The sequence below is a fragment of the Centroberyx affinis genome, unplaced genomic scaffold, assembly GCF_046629955.1.
Source record: "Centroberyx affinis isolate AG114_WGS23_722 - 3 ecotype Tasmania unplaced genomic scaffold, CSIRO-AGI_Caff_v1 ptg002963l_1, whole genome shotgun sequence".
Taxonomy (NCBI): domain Eukaryota; kingdom Metazoa; phylum Chordata; class Actinopteri; order Beryciformes; family Berycidae; genus Centroberyx; species Centroberyx affinis.
Window position 1 is genome coordinate 36,126 of NW_027281075.1, and position 18,524 is coordinate 54,649.

The following is an 18,524-nucleotide window of genomic DNA, read 5'->3' on the forward strand; positions in this document are numbered from 1 at the left end:
CGGCACTTGGTTTCTATGGAGTAAATAATGTGTGGGAATAAAAGCTGGCTAAAAATACAATCGTAAAAATGGCTAAAAGAATCATTCCATTTGTCCAATTTGACTGTTTTATTATTGATATCGGGAAAAATGTAACCAGAGAAAATAATGGACACAGCAGGGCCACATTAGGTCAGTGCAGCTTAAAAATGGCACTCATGTAGAGACACGACTCTATCTCTTGTACGTTTTAGTCGTGAAAACGTCTTTACACTGGCACCGATGTCAGGGTCTCTTAATACCACTTGGGAACTGGGACAAGAGCATAAGCCCTAGTGGAACACATAAGGCAACAAAAATGATTTCTTTTTTGGGAAAAAAAAAAAAAGCATTTCAAAAGTTACAATAAAATATTCCATTACATGTACTTTTAGCCTATTTATTCAAGCAAATGTCTCCCTTTTAAAAGTCTGCTATTAAATCTATATTGCCAAATGTCCAAGATACAATCCAGAACTTGGCTGCTCTTCAAAATTTGGGGCATTTTTATATATCGCTGTTGTCGAGGAGAAAAAACTTGTATCTCCACAATATCAACTTTTAATGAACTAAGAAAACCTGTTGTTTTTAGCTTGACAACAATGTTTTTTTCAGTTTATCTAATTGGTTTTGAAAAGTTTTCATAAATCAGGAGGAACATATAATCCTCCAACTGCAGTTAAAACATGAAAATCATGAAAAATGGAGTTACTGTAGGAGTTTTTCCTCTGACAGTGACAATAGGACATTGCAACGTTTTTACAGCATCAAATTACATGTAAGATTCATGTGTAGCTGTCCCATACTGCCACACTGCCAACACATTTCAGAGTAACAAATACCATCAGTCCAATGAATTACCATTTAAACAAAGTACAGTATTTGGATTTCAACAGAGGGTGCAGTCTTGTCATTATGCTTTGGGCTTATAACTGCGTTCCTTATTTATTTTTCTCTCTTTTTTCCGTACTAACGCTGTAAGAGGAGTTAAGCAAACAACAAGCAGAACCCTCACTTTCCTCCCTACACCTTCTCTGCTGCTGAAGTTGAAGTTGCAACTGTATGTCATGCTGCCTGGAGGCACGTAGTAATTGAAAGCTGAATGTTTATGTAGATTAATTTGTACGGTCGACTGTCTATCATGTTTCTCGCTGTGCTTTGGGTCTGAAATTACCACCCAACAAGCGCCAAATTCCACTCAAATTTGGCTCTGGCAAATAACTAAAGAGTCGCCTGCCAAACTTTTTGAGACAGTAACAAAATGCTACAAAATGCTCTCTATTAAATTGAATTGTTGCACTTCAATTATAAACTTGATCCACCATATCCCAATAAGTGTCCACACAGTATCTGATTCTATACATGCAATAGCACTGAAAATGGGTATAGAGTGGCATATTTCTATGAATTTTTTTTTTAAATTACCTTATTTTATTTATTTTTATTTTTTTGTGTTTACTAGGCATGCGAGCCAAAAACAGACACTGGTTGTGCCTTTGCTTTGTACATGAAGTCCTGTTGTCTTCTCTTTGTCAGTATGTATCATGTTATCTAAGTTGTCAATGTCTCTCTGCACCATTGTGACAAAGACATTTATTGTGCATTAATAGTAATTAGCTTTTAAAGTGAACAGAGCTGGATGCAGTCGCACATCACACAGTTGATTCTGTTTAGCCCAGATGAAGTGACATTTAATTAACCAGACAGCCTTGATTGAGGACTAACTAAAGCCTCGGGTCTACTGTATTTACTAGAAAGACCAAAAATAGGGGCGCCCTGGTGGTTCACCGAGTAGAGTGTGTACCATATAAGGCTCAATCCTTCCTGCAGCGACCCTGCGGTCATTTGCTGCATGTCCTCCCCTCTCTCTCTCTCCCATACCTTCCTGTCTCACTGTCTCTGTCAATAAAGCATAAAATGCCTAAAATAAATAAAAAAAAAAATAAAGACAAAAATAACAAATTAACAATATCATTATAATTACTGTAAGATGTGTAAAATATATTAACATTGTTGAAACTAAATGTAATTTTATTTAGATTATAATCAACTGATAGCAGTTTATATCATATCTCATGAAATAGGGTTTACTTTCTCCGTTTATTTATTATAATACCAGTGGTGGAAAGAGTACTAGAATGTCCTACTCAAGTAGAAGTAGCCTATTGTTACTTTGCTGATATTTTACTAAAGTAAAAGTAAAAGTACTGTTGTAAAAATCTACTGAAGTAAAAGTAAAATGTAGCTCATTTAAAATGTCCTCAGAGTAAAAGTTACTGAGTTACTTTTTAGAACAGAGTTCAAACTAGGTTGTTTTAATTGGAAAATTTGGAAATTAAAAAATAAAATGCACAAAGTAAAGCCAGATTACTCTTCTCGCTGTGAATGGCTCTAAGTATAATACGTCAGCAAAAATGTACTTAAGTAAAATTAAAATTACTACTACTCAAGAGCTACTCAATTACAGTAACTTGAGTAAATGTAATTAGTTACTTCCACTCTTGCATATTATGTATCTTTATTCATTGTGATTAACTGCTGTTTTAGTTTTATTTTTTTAGCATTTTTTTTTAGATGTAATTATCATGTCATACAATTACAGGCTTCAGTGATTCTGTGAGCTAGAGTGTAATACTAAAATACTTTAATAATTAATGCACACAAAACTCTAAAATAATATCTGCCACTGTTGCAAGAAGATACATGACATTTTTCTGAACCTTCAATCAAACGTAATTTAGAAACCAATCACACCCACATGGCTGAGTTTTTTAAGGTGACATGCTGAACTTTTGCCTCCCGTCAAAAAAAAAAAAAAAAAAAAAAAACCTCATCCAGATTGGAGCAGAGGAGTGACCAGTGGTGGAAGCTTTAGGAAGCTTTATCCCGCTCCTCTCCTGTAATTTCATGTGCCCAATCCCCGCCGCGGGCCGCGACTGTGCCTGGAGACTTCGTTTAAGGGTCAGGGTGTCGGGATTATCTTATAAAAAAAAAAAAAAAAAAAAAAAAACTCTGCTTGTAACCCCCCCCCTACTCCTCCCCCTTCCTTCCTTCTCACCAACGGCCTCCATCCATAATTCCTGCCAGCTGTTGCCCTGTGCTAAACCCCGCTTAAGAGAAACGGATCTAAAAGGCCCAATCAGGACGGCGGCTGCACTGTGAGGCTGTTGCGCCCCCACAAGGCTGTGGCCGCCGCCGCCACTGCAGCGCCGGCCCTCCACAGGGAGCTCAGTCACAGTTAGACACACCGCAGCTGAACTATACTCAAGTTTTCTCCCACTTCATCCCCCAAGATTGAAACGATGCCTATTTGCATGAAAAATAGTCTGCAGGGATGAGAGAGAGAGAGAGAGAGAGAGTGAGGAGGATGGATGTGAAATACAGGACGAATTTGCTTATCTGACCTGCGGAGCAAAAATTAATCCGAATATTAAACGTGACATACATGGATTCAACAGTGCCCTGCGCAGTGTGATTTGTTGATGAAATGCCTTTGCAGAAAAGGAATTTCAAACAGTGAGAGGAAGAATACCATTTTGTTAAAGGGGGAATGGGACGTTTGTGCTTCTGACCAAAGCCACGAACACACAAAAATCACAAAATGTGCTTCTAAAAATGCGTTTGAGGCAGAAATAACTGAAATCATCCTTCTTGATGTTGAGGGGGACACGTCGCCCATTTCTCCCCCCAAATCTACACCTCTAACTATACTACACTGCTTAGCTGGCTTTCCAACAAATTAACACTTTACCTAACATCTTAATGTGGAAACACATAAAGTTTGAGTGATAAAATATTCACGAATTCAGTTAGCATTAAGGGAAACTTTTGTCTAATGCTACAGTACTCAGGGTTTGTAGGTAATGTATTCCATTACTGTTAGTCATAATTGTAATTAGTAACATAATCCAAGGGTTTGGTTTAGAGTTAGGTCCTAACCCTAACCCTAACCTTAACCGTAACTCAGTAATGTATTCAGACTATTTTGTTAGTTTCAGATTACTTTGCCATATTTGTGGTATTTTAGTATTATTAAACCTTTATTTAGACAGGTAATCTCATTGAGACACAGGGTCTCATTCTCAAGAGAGACCTGGTCGGACAACAGCAGCAGTACAACACAAAGTGATAAGTGCAAAAGTGTCAAAGTGGTAACCAGATTTTAAGTACTATGTACAAGAGCAAACCCCCACAGACGCTCTCTCCATATTTCTCTCTCTCCAAGTAATTTAAAATCCCCTAGGGGAATCAAGCTGGACAGCTTCAGTTCCTGCTGTAGCGTGTTCCAGGCTGAGGGGGCAGAGTAGGAGAAGGCCTTTTTACCAAATTCAGTACGGACTGAGGGGATGGAGAGAGTGATGAAGCCCTCCCTGGGAGCGTAGGCTATAGCAGCACTGTTTACGCGACATATAAGTGGATAAATAAATGGGCAGCAGTCCAAGAATAAATGAAGTTATACCAATGCAAAGCTCTGCGCATGGATAATGATGACCAGTTGACTAAAGAATACAGAGTACAATGGTGTGTGAGGGGTTTACAATCAGTTATAAATCTCAGAACTCATATACAAAACATCCCCATAGTCCAGGAGAGCCAAGAAAGTAGCAGCAACAAGCCGTTTCCTAACATTAAAGGAGAAACAGGATTTGTTCCTAAAATAAGAAGCCCAACCTTAATTTCAATTTCCTTAAAAGATGATCAATATGAAATTTAAAAGAAAGGCTTTCATCAATTGTGATGCCTAAATATTTATAGGTGGTCACAGTCTCAATAGGGGTACCTTGCACAGACATGATGCAGGGAAGAACAGCTGGCACCATCTTTTTTGTTAGAAAAGAACATGGCCTTGGTTTTGTCTCTATTTAACACAAGTCTGAGGTGGAACAGGTGCGACTGAATAGTATTCACAGAAACAATCCTCAAATTTTTCAAAAGTATCCATAATCAGAATACATTCTTTTTTTTAGGTAACATAACAGAATACAGTTACATGTTTTGAATGTAGATTATGCAGTGCTGTTACAAGTAATCCTATCCAACCCTGACAATACTTTACATGCTTCAATCTTTAATTTCATGGTCAGAAGTTCTGGAAGTTTGAAGAAATTGATCTGGTTTGTAATGTTTTGTATTTTCATGGTTTTGGGTGACAAGTCAGGAAATATCTCCAAGTACAAAGGTCCAATTTTCCCCTCTGCCTTTTATAGTAGATACTTTATTCTATGGGATCTAGAAGTATGCATTCAAGTAGTATTCTGAAGATTCTGCATTCAGAAAATAATCTGCACCAGAAGAATGCCTTAACCTTCTCTTAACATTGGCCTGAGCTCAAGTTTTGCTCGGAGGGAAGAGGAGAAAGTCATGAGGAGAAAGGAGAGATGGAAGGACCGGGAGGCAGAGAGATAAACAAGGGAAGCAGCGCGTCCATTTGCAAAATGGGGGAGGCTGGGACGGCTGCGGGGGTGAATGCTTGGCGGGACGGGCGATCAAAAAAGCATGTGACAGTTTGGGGGTGAGGAAAAGGCCCGTGGGACAGACACGCACGTCAGGGAGTTCAGGGGGAGGTTAGTGTGGCAAGAGGAGGGAGCCGCTGCTTCCACCGTCCCGTCCCGTCCCGTCCCGCCCCGCCTCCTCCTCCTCCGCATCATCATCCCCGCCGCCGCCGCCGCCGACATCAGCTTCAGCATCATCATCGCTCAACTCTCGGTGAACCCTGATGAGGCGCTTAATTTGGCCAGGAGGTCAGGAGATTTTGGGAATAAATTGTTTGTGTTGTTTAAACCCCCAACATACAGGGTGAACCAGGGGCCGCCATGACCTGGGATAGCTTTTGGGAGGTTGGATAGGTACACAGCAGATGTTAGCGTGTTCAGTATGGTTTGTTACGCTAGTTATTATAAATGAATGAATTTATATATGAATTTTTAAATATTTATAATTATTATTAATTATATCGGACTTGATTGTCTTATACCTTTTATTATTATCATTATTATTATTATTATTATTATTATTAGTAGTAGTAGTAGTAGTAGTAGTAGTGTTATTAGAATTAGTATTAGTATTAGTAATATTATTATTTAACATTTATAATGATACAGGAAAATATAATAGGCCTAATGAATTTTTTTTTTGAAATTCCCCGAAGTGATTTTACTTGACTTGAATTGTTTAGAATAAATTAGATGTATTACATATCATTTAAATGTACAATTCCTACATTTATATTTAAATAAATTAATTTAAATATAAATGTATTAAATTAATTAATTATAAAATAAATAATAAAAAACAATCATGTAGAACTTCAGGTTATTTTTTTCTGTAAGACAATAAATTATGTATCTAGGCTAAAGAATATAACAGTTATATTCATAGGTATACATATCTAAAAAAAAAGATATATATATGTTTCATTTATTCATTATTTACACAGTAAATAATTTTACTTTGAAACAGTAAATAATTCATTATGATATGATATAATATGATATTATAATATATTATTAATTATTTTATTGTAGTTATGTTTGTAAATAATTCACAATCTGAGTGGATATGAATGAAAATGTACTTACTAAGTTAAATATTTGTCTTGCTCAGCTGAAAAATAATCATGCGGACAAATGTGCAAACTATTTTATTTTACTATTTTATTACTCCATGTAATTGTAATCTTTTCATCACGCATTGCAATAATTTTAGTTTTGAGTGAAAGAGAAAATCTTCTCTCTTACAAAGCTGACATAAGATGCAGAAGAAACATATGACACACAATTTTTTAATATATTCCATATCTCATATTTCTACTCTGGCTAGAATCCCAGACTCTGTCACCTGACTCAAACAGAATAATTACACACAATTTACATCACTTTCATTACTGGCACACAGTCAACACTTTGGAGAAAAAAAAAAAACACACACACACACACACACATAGCAGAAACCCCCAGAAACCCCCCAGTTCCTCCTCGTTTCATCTCCCAGACCCTGGCAGTGAGGAACACCAGATATGATGAGATAATTAAAAAGCCCGTGGAGCGATTAGGTTATTCTCACACACGGGGGCCCGGCGATGGCAGCCACTTCCGAGCGGGTCAGCTCAAACCCCCGGCCCCGGTAATCTCCCAAATATGGAGCGCCGTGCTTCGTCCAATCGGGCGGCCCGATCTGCCCGGCTCCCACAGATACAAGCAGGAGTTCATCTGGAGTTCATCATGGCGGCCGCGCAGAAGCAGCGAGTGACAGCGATGGCACGGCGGCGGCCATGCTGAAGTTTGAGGAGGACGCTGCGTCGCTTCTGCTCTGAACTCTTCAACTCGGCTCCTGCGGGCTTCGGTACCTGGTCCAGAAGACGGGCTGCCATGAGGCTTTTAAATCATCTTTTTTTCACTGATTCCTTGTCTTTTTTTTTATTTTATTTCCTACTTACTGTATAGCAATGTAGTCCATTTCATCATATTTATACTTTCTAAATTCTTTGAATTCATTCAGGAAATGGTATTGCTACACGTGCTCTTCTCACCCCAATCTCTCAAAAATACTTTTCTATGCCGTGAACTACCGCAAACACTAACCCAGTTATTGAAATCCTTCATAGAGTAATCTGTGTTTGCCCTGCTTTTGCATGTGGTGTTTGACTGGGACACTACTGCCATCAACAGGGCAGTGAGTGAGCCCCATGGTCCAAGTCTCGCCCATTATTATTTACTCCAAAAGTACAGGCACCCTTTGCTGTAGATCTGCCACAGGGGAGTGTTTTCTTTTCACACCGACTCTCCCCCCTGATGCAGGAACATGTGAAGCGGGCGATGGCGGCGGGATGCGGGAGGTGTGCCAGCGCGTCTCGTGTGTGAGAACCCGGCCGTGTCCCCCCCCCCCTACGCCGCTTCCTCGTTCTCCTTCTCCCCCCCCCCCGAGAGTATTAAAGGCGTAATGCCTCCGGAGGCCGCCGCCCCGCCTCTAAAGCCCCTCTCTCCTCCGAGCCCGCCGTGAACCTTTCACCCCCTAATGTTGTCGAGCAAGGATTGCAGAGCAATAACTAAACCAGGCCAGGTTGTGTTGTCATGATATTATTCTGTGCTGCTTCTGTGGAGCTGCAGCTGTCTGAATGAATTTAGACGCCCTTTTGTCTAATGGCTGATTGAACATAGCTCATTCATGCTGCATAGCAACATATTCTTTATATATAATTAATTAAGCAGTGTGTGCGTATGTGTGTGTATGTGTGTGTGTGTGTGTGTGAGAGAGAGAGAGAGAGAGCAAGAGAGTGAGAGAGTACATATATAATGAAAAAAAAGACATAAAAGTTTGAGTTCCACTGTTTTATAGCATGCCATAATTTCCAAAAAAATATACACTTGAAAGCCAAGTCTAACAAAATAATTATATATGTATACTGTATATAGTATAGTTACAAATAGGTTTACAAAGGAGAACAAAAATACAGAAAATCAACAGCAAAAGCAATAAAACAAGGTAAGAAATATAAAAGCAAGGGAAGAGCCATAAAACGGAGGTCAGAAACAAAGATAAAAAGTCATTACATAAAACCAAGTCTATTAAAAATGAGTTTAATAAGTGATTTGAAAGATGATACTGAGCTCTGATCCCTGATGGCAAAGACGCCCGATCGCTTTAACTTTTTAATGGAACAGCCAATAAAAACCTGCCCAACGACCTCAAGCTCCGGTCCGGCTCATGCGGGGTTAAAAATGTGACCAAAATAATAAAACAAAAACCCCCTTTACAACACGAACCACCAAATTAATACAAACAACCCAGGAAAATTATGACTCCCATTTGTCTCTGGCAGTCCCGGCTTATGATATGGAAATAATTTCGTTTTGATTAGGCCGCCAAGTTGTTCAATATAGCGTAATGTGCTTCAGTGGCTAAACTCAATACAGCTCAATCAAGGGGCTGCGTGATATTTCAATAATGATCTGGGGCCGCCGGGATTGATCAAGCCTCCATTGTTTTCATTTCTAAGCAGCCCTCATCATATCTGTATCAAGGAGCCTGGGCGCCGAGCCTGCCAGAGCACCAAGCTGTTATGTAGGTTAGCTCCACAAAAGCGCTTTAAGCCAAGAGAGGAGAGAGGAGGGAAATAAATAAATAAAAGTGTTTAGAGAGAGGTGAGTGCTCGGTCAGCTCGTCTGCACATCCCACACACTGCCACAGTTGTGTCACATCCAGGAGCAGCCATTAGGACGCCACTGATCTAATGTGGAGCGAGTGTGCCGTCTACCGTACAAACTCGGTGCCGAAAAACCGCTAGCTGAACCCGCGGCGGCTGCACCACCCATCCAGCACAGCCGCGGATCCAATAAATACTGTCGATAAGAGTAATTGACCTTGTCATCATTAGTCCACGCCACGGCACGTCCGCGCTTCATGCTCCCTGTTTAAGGCCGATGTGAAATTGCTGTTATTTTGACATATTTGCCTTTGAGAGGCACAGGTTTGAATCTGGGTTATGTGTTTATGTGCAGCATCCATATATCCACTTATTCACTGTAAAAGCAACTGATTAGATCAGGTTCGACTCGCAAAGCTACAGCTCCGTAAAGTCTTTGAAGTCAGTCAACAAAGTTTCATTGACGGTTGCAACTTTGAATTGAAATATGATTACAGCAGGATTACATAAGATTTAAGAAGTGAAATGTTTAAAGGTTCAAATTTATAGTACAACACCTCAGATGGAGAAACGTTGCCATATGTGATGAAAACAGAAGATACTGGAATACCAGAAGCAATAAAGATTTTGGTGAAATTCATGAATCGTGAGGTTTCCAACACTGGACAATTGTAAACTATTATAATTTCAGCTATATGCATTTGACTGCTGACCTGTGTCTGCACTTTGCACTTAAATAGCACAAATACGCCAATGGCCAACTGTTAATCTGGTAATTTGCCCTGTCTCTTTCTGTTAAGTGATATGTGTATTCCATGTTTTGTTTTTAATGATTGCTTGTAGCTTCAATTGCATCCTTTGAATTACTCCATGTTCAAGTTCAAGTTCTATTTATTTAAAGCGCATCATCACCAAGTCCCAACACACTTTACAAGGGAGAAATTTAAAAGAACGGTAAAAACAGCTCATATCACATATATGACATAATATCATGTAAGATAGTATAAAACAAGGATAAAACAATACAAATTAAATAAAAGAGTACATAAGGAACTAGAATGTTACATGATGTTGGACCAGCTAGACTATTTAAGACAGTGATTCTCAATCTTTTTCATGTCACGGACCCCTATTTTAGTCCACATTAAGGCCACGGACCCCCATTTGATGAGATTTTGTCTCTCAGACGCAAATCTGAAAATATTTTTATTGTTAGATATTATTTTGTCCAGAATTCCATGACTATCTGTATTGTAGATAGAGAGATAACAGAGAAACTATGATCAGAACAGTCATTATTCTACATTCTCTAATTGTGTTAACTTCTTGCATATGAAATAATGGTGAAGTTTAACAATTCATCAATTTGCTGGGGACCCCCTGGAACCCCCTCAAGGACCCCTGGTGGTCCCCAGACCCCACGTTGAGACCCACTGATTTAAGGCACACCATAGAATTTAGAGAATAAGTATGTTTTAAGTTTTGCCGTAAAAACAGAAATCAAGCTTGAATTAAACTGAACTGAACTACTTGAACTATCCCGATGAACTCTTCATTAATTAGGAGTCAAAGACAGTACTGCACATTAGGTAACAAGGGGATTCTATTGAACATGTACAAGGACTGCAATTTTTGTTAACGTTTTACCACGTTTTACCATACTCCCAAGGAATACGACCTCACACTGAACCGTAGAATAACCGAGGAGTGACTGGGTGAAAACTGTACAGCGGCTCGCTTTCCTTCTGCACCAGATCTCACACACTGTCTCAACTAAAGTATTCCTCTCTCTCCCACCTCGGTCCCTCCACCACCGAACCGCCGCACTAGCCAGGAGGTTACGAGGTATACCAGAGGCGAAATGAAAGCAGTCCAAGGTGTTCACCTGTTGAATCCTTCCTCTGCTCTGTGCAAGGTTAAGAGCCCGAGGCTGTCATTGGTATAAAGTGTGAACTTTCCCTCGCACGAGGCCGGGACATGGAAAAGCACCGGGGGCAACGTGTCAGAGAAAATACTACTCCACCGCCCGCGATTGAAGTGCGGACTTAAAGACGTGATGGAAAAGGGCAGAGCGCCTCTCTCCGGGGAATCGCCGGCTGAAATGCTACAGTATATAGGCATACCACAGTGAAAAGTGCATTACCTTTTTCCCCACATAGCCCTTTCAGCTCATTCCTCTGGCCTTGTACCGCGTTTGGTACGAAAATACAGCGAGAGGTGAGTTTGATTTGTATGTGCATTTGAGTGTGATTGCGAGCGTCCCCTTCCATTTCTCAGCGGCTCTATTGAAACACAACTTCTCTCTCTCTCTCTCTCTCTCTCTCCCTCTTTGTTTTTTTCTCTCAATCTCTTTCTGTTTCTCTCTCTGCCTGGTAGAGAGAGAGAGAGAGAGAGAGAGAGAGAGAGTGACCCGTCGGTGACCAGCCACTCTCACCCACTCAAACGCCAAAGGAAGAAACACACTGAGAACATTCCCACTAAAAGACAAAAAAAAAAGCAGAAATAACGCTTTTCTTTTTTCATTCATTTCCAAATGTTAACTTTCACCTTGAAGATAAAAGTTTTATGCGGGGTGACGGTCCAAGTGCAAAGCATTTACAGGACTCGCATTAAAAAATAAAACAAGCATTTTCAGTTCAACTTCTTGCCAGCTATATTGCTTCCATGTGAATGCAGCAGTACATCAGTAAATCATCAATAAATATGTTTCTTTCTAACGTTTTTGCAATTATTTATGAGACTTCGGTTGACAGTGAAGATAAAACAAATAAAAATTGGATTCCCATCCAGTGACTAAGTTTATATGTGGAGGCCTCTACCCAACCAGAAGGAAAAAACAGACCATAATAGTCAGACTGTTGCATTACATTAACTGAAAATCACAGTCACTTTGAGGTTTTGCTAGGATTGTAAAACTGTTAGGTTTAATTTGTTTAATTTGTTTAAATTATTAGACCAATATATCTATTTTTAAGAGGGGGATTCTATTGACTATTAGATTACGTATTCTAGCAAGAGAAATAATGCGATCCAAACTTGATGGTACAAATAATTCAAATTTTGGACATAGTATGATCTGGATACAGCACTTATTAACAGTTGTTTTCTACTCTAATGGTTTTCTACTTTCTGAAAGTTATCATGGAACACAGTGAAAAATTGAAACTGAGTGGATTCAAAAATATATTCAACACTTTAACACAAAATGTCTAACAGGATGTCTGTATATCCACATTAAAGGTAATTGTATGCTGATAAATCAAATTTCAGCAGCTTCCAAAACTTACAATAATATTACGAAACGCAGATTTTCTCTATATCTGCATTTACCCCAAACGCTGCACAATGCTGTGCACAAAAAATGGCAGATAATTGTCTTTGACGGTAAACTAAACAAACTACAATTCCTGTATTTTAAACTAAATGTTTTTTTAGAATATGTAATATATAACAAACTTAAAATAAAGTAAAATAATTGAGATTTATGAGAGTAATAAATTGTCACATTTTACGATATTTGCTGCATGGAAAGTAACCCATTAGTTACAAAATAAAACAAAAATCAAATTGGGTTTTGCATAGTGAATATCAAATATATATTCCTTATTATATATGAAATTATATAAGAAATGCAATTAAAACGTATTTGAAGTCTGATATTTTCAATCAAAGCCAAAATGTTACCAACTCATATATCAAAATTATTTTCAGTATATCAGACATTATTTCATACTTTTAAAAGAAAATATTTATATTTGTACCTTAAAAAAAAGCTAACACTTAAGCTGAAATTAGACTGAAAGTTTTCATATAGTGAAACTAGGAAAATTTGGGAAATTTTGATCACATCAATGGCAGCGAAGTTAAGGATAGGGACAATCTAACTTCAGAGACATTTTAGATGGACGTATTCTTTAACTGTACCATCGTTCCACCTTTACATCTCCTCTCTGGCTATGTGTCAAACATCCCATAATACATCAGGCCGACCCTGTATCTTATCAGCCTCTCATTCTCCTGCCCACAATCACATTATTTCTATCTATTTATCCCGTTCACACGCTTTATACACCCTATAGTGATGTGAGCTGAACACTGAGCAACCAAGGCTTTCCACCTTCCACCTGAGGAACGGACACAACCACCGCTTCACCTGATTATATAAAAAACATGACAGACAATGTAAAATGCACAGAGAGAGAGAGAGAGAGAGAGAGAGAGAGAGAGGCATCCCCATCATAATAATCATGGCCCAGAGCTGAAGGGCCATTGCACTAACTCTGGCACATGCTGACCTACATACAGCCTGATTGAACTTGATGAAAAAGTGTTGTCGTCCGCTGTGTGTTGCACGTACGCCGCATCTACAGCTGAGTGTGTGTGTGTGTTTGATACGACGCATTACGTGCAGAGAGAGGGACTCGAGGCCGACGGCGGAGATCCCGCGCTCCGGGCCGAATGAAACCGGCCCGGGTGAAACGCGATAGTCTGCAATCATATAGGTATGGCTGTAATTTCTGCTCCTGCCTGATGATAATTGCCAGCTTGGCTCTTCGTGGCGGCCCCACCAGCTCACCCCGCGCAGGAATCCCACTCCGCTGCGGGAAAATAAAAACGCAGAGGCTCCTCGACCCTTGACCCCCCCCTCGTCTTTTATCAGCCTCTCATCCTCCGAGCCCACAATTTGCTCGGAGGAAGGTCCTCGGCTGAGACTGATGATGGTGACTAATGATGAATCATCATGATGGGTCGAGGAAATAATGCAATTCGTCATTTACATTTACCGCGCGGTGTGCTTTTCCCATGATCACTTCCATGTTTGGGGGTAGGGGCAATGGGGGGAGGGGGGTCTGTACTTCAGGTGAAGGTTTTGGTGGTAGTAAAGTTAGGTTTCTATTTTCTAGTTTTTAACAATTTATAGCAATAATAATAGAGAAAAGCCACATTTTCTGAAGAAAACGTGTGTTTGTGCATGTGGGCGGTAGGAAGTAGTTCAAATATAGTCTTGTCAAGTTGAAATAATAGTAGCAATAGTAGTAATAGTAGTAGTATTAGTAGTAGCAGTAGTAGTAATAGCAGTAGAAGAAGAAATAGCAGTAGAAGAATAAATAGCAGTAGTAGTAGCCTAGTTGTATAAATAGTAGTGATAGTAGTAGTAGTAGTAGTAGTAGCAGTAATAGTAGCAATAGTAGTAGTAGTAGTAGCAGTAATAGTAGCAATAGTAGCAGTAGTAGTAGTAATAGCAGTAGAAGAAGAAATAGCAGTAGGGCTGTGCAAAAAAATCGATACAGCTGAGTATTGCAATATTTTTTTCCATGATAATGTATTGATTTTCCAGCCCCTCGTATCGATACATTGAAAACAAATTATTCATGTTTTAAACGGATTTAAAATGTCCTTAAATTTCCCTCAAATCCCTTTGAATTAAATAGTTTTGACTCAATTTGTCTGCTGAGTTATCAATATAATATGATGTACATATTAGACTACCCAGGTGGTACACAGCAAGTTGTATTTTCAGCTCTATTTTTAAATTTTCAGTAAATTATGTAGAGTATTGCAATGTATCACAATAGGTATCATATCGCAATGTATCACAATAGGTATCATATCGCAATGTATTGTGATACAATCGTATCGTGACCCATGTATCGTGATACGTATCCTATCGTGAGGTCCTTGCCAATACCCAGCCTTAAGTAGTAGTAGCCTAGTTGTATAAATAGTAGCGATGGTAGTAGTGGTAGTGCTAACAGCAGTGGTAGATGTAATAGCAGTAGAAGAAGAAATACCAGTAATAGTAGTAATATCAGTAGTAGTAGTAGTAGTAGTAGCAGTAGTAACAGTAGTAGTAGTAGCAGTTGTAGTAGCAGTAGTAGCAGTAGTACTAGTATGACAAAGCATGACATCAATAGTTAGTAGAGAAATAGTGGTAGTAGTAATGTTAGAAGTGGTGGTAACAGTAGTAGTGGTAGTAGTATCAGTCCTAATTAGATAATAAATAATAAACAATTGAGGATCCTCTCAGCCTCTTTACTTAAATCAAATGATATTTTAGCACTGATAAAGTGAGTGGTGACTAATTTGAGTGATTACGTGGACGGAGGCTCCGGGACAAACTCTGCCTGCTAAAGTAGAATGGATTCCCAAGTTTGAGCAGAGAAAATAGGTCAACCAGTCCTAATGTGAGTGAACTTTTGACCTGGATGAAAGCAGCGCTACTGTTTCAACAAAAGACCTGCGAGCAGCAGCCGCCTTTTCCTACGAACTTGTCCTCCCATTGTTTTAATTCTGTGTTTTGACAGTATTGTAGACAATTGCTGCTTTAATTAATTTTCATTACTTTTCAATTCCTTCTTCATCAAAAAGCAATAAAGCAAACTGGGCTGCTGAGATTGGAGATCATGAAAGATTAATCTATGAAGAGCATACAACATTCATTTTTTACTGTGGATTTGTTAGAGCTACAGATTAAATAATATTTCTCGTATTTATTGTCTCTTTTTAAGTGGGTAGATTATACAGAAATCTCTCTATGTAATCTTCCTTCTCTTTTGCTCATAAAAGCGACAGAAAGAGGCTGATTTTTTTTTTTTTTTTTCCCGGGATGTTTGCGTCACGCCTTTACACTGCCTCTGACCTCATTTCTGTCCACAGCAAACCTCCATTTAATAAGGGCAAGCGGCTGCTCCGTACACACGAGAAACAAGATGGCGGCTTACAGTACCTTGCGTCTCCCGCACGGCTTTCCTCCTTTTTTTCATAAAGACTGTGCCACCTTGACGAGGTTTCTGGCAGAACCGTGCCGCCACCTTTTTTTTTTTTAACTTTTACTCCACTTCGTCCCAAGATCTCAATTTTAGCCCTTTTTTCCCGTAAGTCTTCGCCTAAAACACCTAAAGCCGAATCCGAAAGGATCGAATTCTAGTGCCGCTTTCGGTGTTTTCGTGTAAAATAATTTCACAAACGAGCGCCACGGCTCCGTATGCCTCGTGTACAATCTCGCTCGTTTTCGCCTTTGTCTCGCTGTGTCTCTTTTTTTGAGCGCTATTTCAAGCCCTCACTCTCTCTGCGGCGGGCTCATAATATCAGATTGCACAGCCTGCCTTGGCCAAATGTGAATTTTATACTCTAGTGAACACAGGCTTTACACTTTCATTAGCTCACATTCTCCTCAGCAGTGCAAATGCCATGTCGCAGGACGCGGGGGCCCTCGCTGACTGAGGCTGACGGGGCAGGCGGGCGGGCTGGCAGGGGGGGGAGGGCGGAGGAGGGCGGGGGTCCAGGAGGCAGAACGGGGGAGAGAGAGCTTCCGCAAAGTACAGCTTGGCCACAAGGCATCGGGCGCATACCAACCCCACAAAAAAAAAAAAAAAAAAAAAAAAAAATGCCTGATCGCCATATTGCTGCTGTACAAACCTGAGCGGAGTAAAGGAAAAAAAAAATGTTTAGGGCCTCTACTCTGATGTGGTTGTTTTTACATTAAATATGTGACACTGAATATGGTAGTATAATTATTTATTTGGAACAATTTCACCCTTACTTACACAGCGTCCCCCATTAAAGCTACCTTTTGACAAATATTACTTTAAAAGTTCTTTAGGCATGACACCTAAACAATGTAGTTATTGCATTAATGCGCTGCCTCATTAAGAGGAGTTGTGCCTTCTTGAACACAATTTCCCCTCTCTCCATATCATAGAGTGTGCAGCTTGGGATGGAAACGTGATATAAAAACACCTCGAAAACAGCAGCGCCTCTTTTCAGGCTTTCTTGTCGATTCGCCTCCTCAATTTATCCCCCTGTTAAGACAAAATGAATCAAAACACATTTAAAGGGAAACACACACACACACACACACACATAAACATCAGCAGATAAGGCAAAGGAGACCGAGAATTGTTTCTGTCAGCGCTCTCCCCCCTGAGAGATGAAAGCGAATGCTGACTCTGTCTTAAGCGATTAAGAAAAGGAGCGGGTTCGTGGCCTAACCCCCCCACCCCCCACCCGCTCCTCTCCTGCCAGACATGGACGCACACACAAAAACTCCCCAAAAAAAAACACACCGCCTCGTACAGAAGTTGCCCCCCGCTCACTTGAGAGAATTAACTTTCACTTGGTCTTGTTTTGTTTGTTTTTTTTCGGTGAAACTGCAGCGGATATATATATATATTTTTTCGCCCGCGACTTCCGCCATGCTGCGTTTTTTTTTTTTTTTTTTTTACCAATTACGTGGCCGCCGCCGGAACCGCAAGCAGCAGCGGCGAGGGGCTGATCTAACGAGACGGGGAGAGAGGGAGAGAGACGGCGGTGACATCTCCACGGGCTCGACCGGGCCAGTGGGTGACAGCATACTGTTGTCATCGTCTTGTCAACACTTGTCTCTCGCATTTAGTTTATTTTATGTTTTTTTTTTATTTATCTCCCCTTACAAACAAACCCTCGAGTTCAAAAAAAGAAGAAGAGCGTGAATCGGTGTGGACGTGCAGGGAGGACGCAGTCGGGCAAGAAGGTACGCACTGGATTTTGTGGCCCGCGGGGGGTGGTGGTGGTGGGGGGGGGGGGGGGGGGGGGGTGGAGACAAGTCATGGATTCCACTTCCTTTTTGAGGTTTTTGCTCTTTGTTGTGTTTTGTGTTTTTTTTTTTCTTCAATGTGTGGTAAAGCAGAGCGGGTTCATGCGGAGGGCAGTGATTACAGATTTGAATGGAAGCTAAAATGGAAACGTCTCCGGGGCACACTCTGACCTGTCAGCCTCCGTCTTCCTCCAATGGATCTGATGAGTGCCGCTACCGTGCCATCCCTCTCCCTCTCTCTCTCTCTCTCTCTCTCTCTCTCTCCATGCCCTCTCTTTCCTCCCTCCATCCCTCCATCCCTTTCTCTTCCTTTCTCTCTCTCTCTCTCTCCCTCTCTTTCTCTCTTTGCCCAGCCGGGTTCAGGTTTGGCAGAGTGAGCGACCCCCCCCCCCCCCCCTGCTCCCTCCTTCCACCCCCCCTCCCACACACACACACACACACACACACACACACCGTCCATTCTCAGCGGTGCCGAAAGCAGATTTGCTCTTTAAACTAATGGCCCGTTATGTGAAACAGACCTGATTACTGCCTGACAGAGGGAATTAAGGCCGTCCAGGGCCAAACGAGCGCGCCGGCATCCATGACCTGGCACAACCGCTTATGCTGAATTTTATTTATGCTGCATTCTGTAAACATGCATGTCATAGATTCAGAAAAAAAAAAAAAAAAATCAAAGATGCACTACTCACAAATTGGTGGTACTGTGTTTATGTGAATATTTCAAAAGGGTTGATTGTAATTTATTAGATTGGGCTGGGATTGGGATTTTCTAATCCAGTTAGGGCC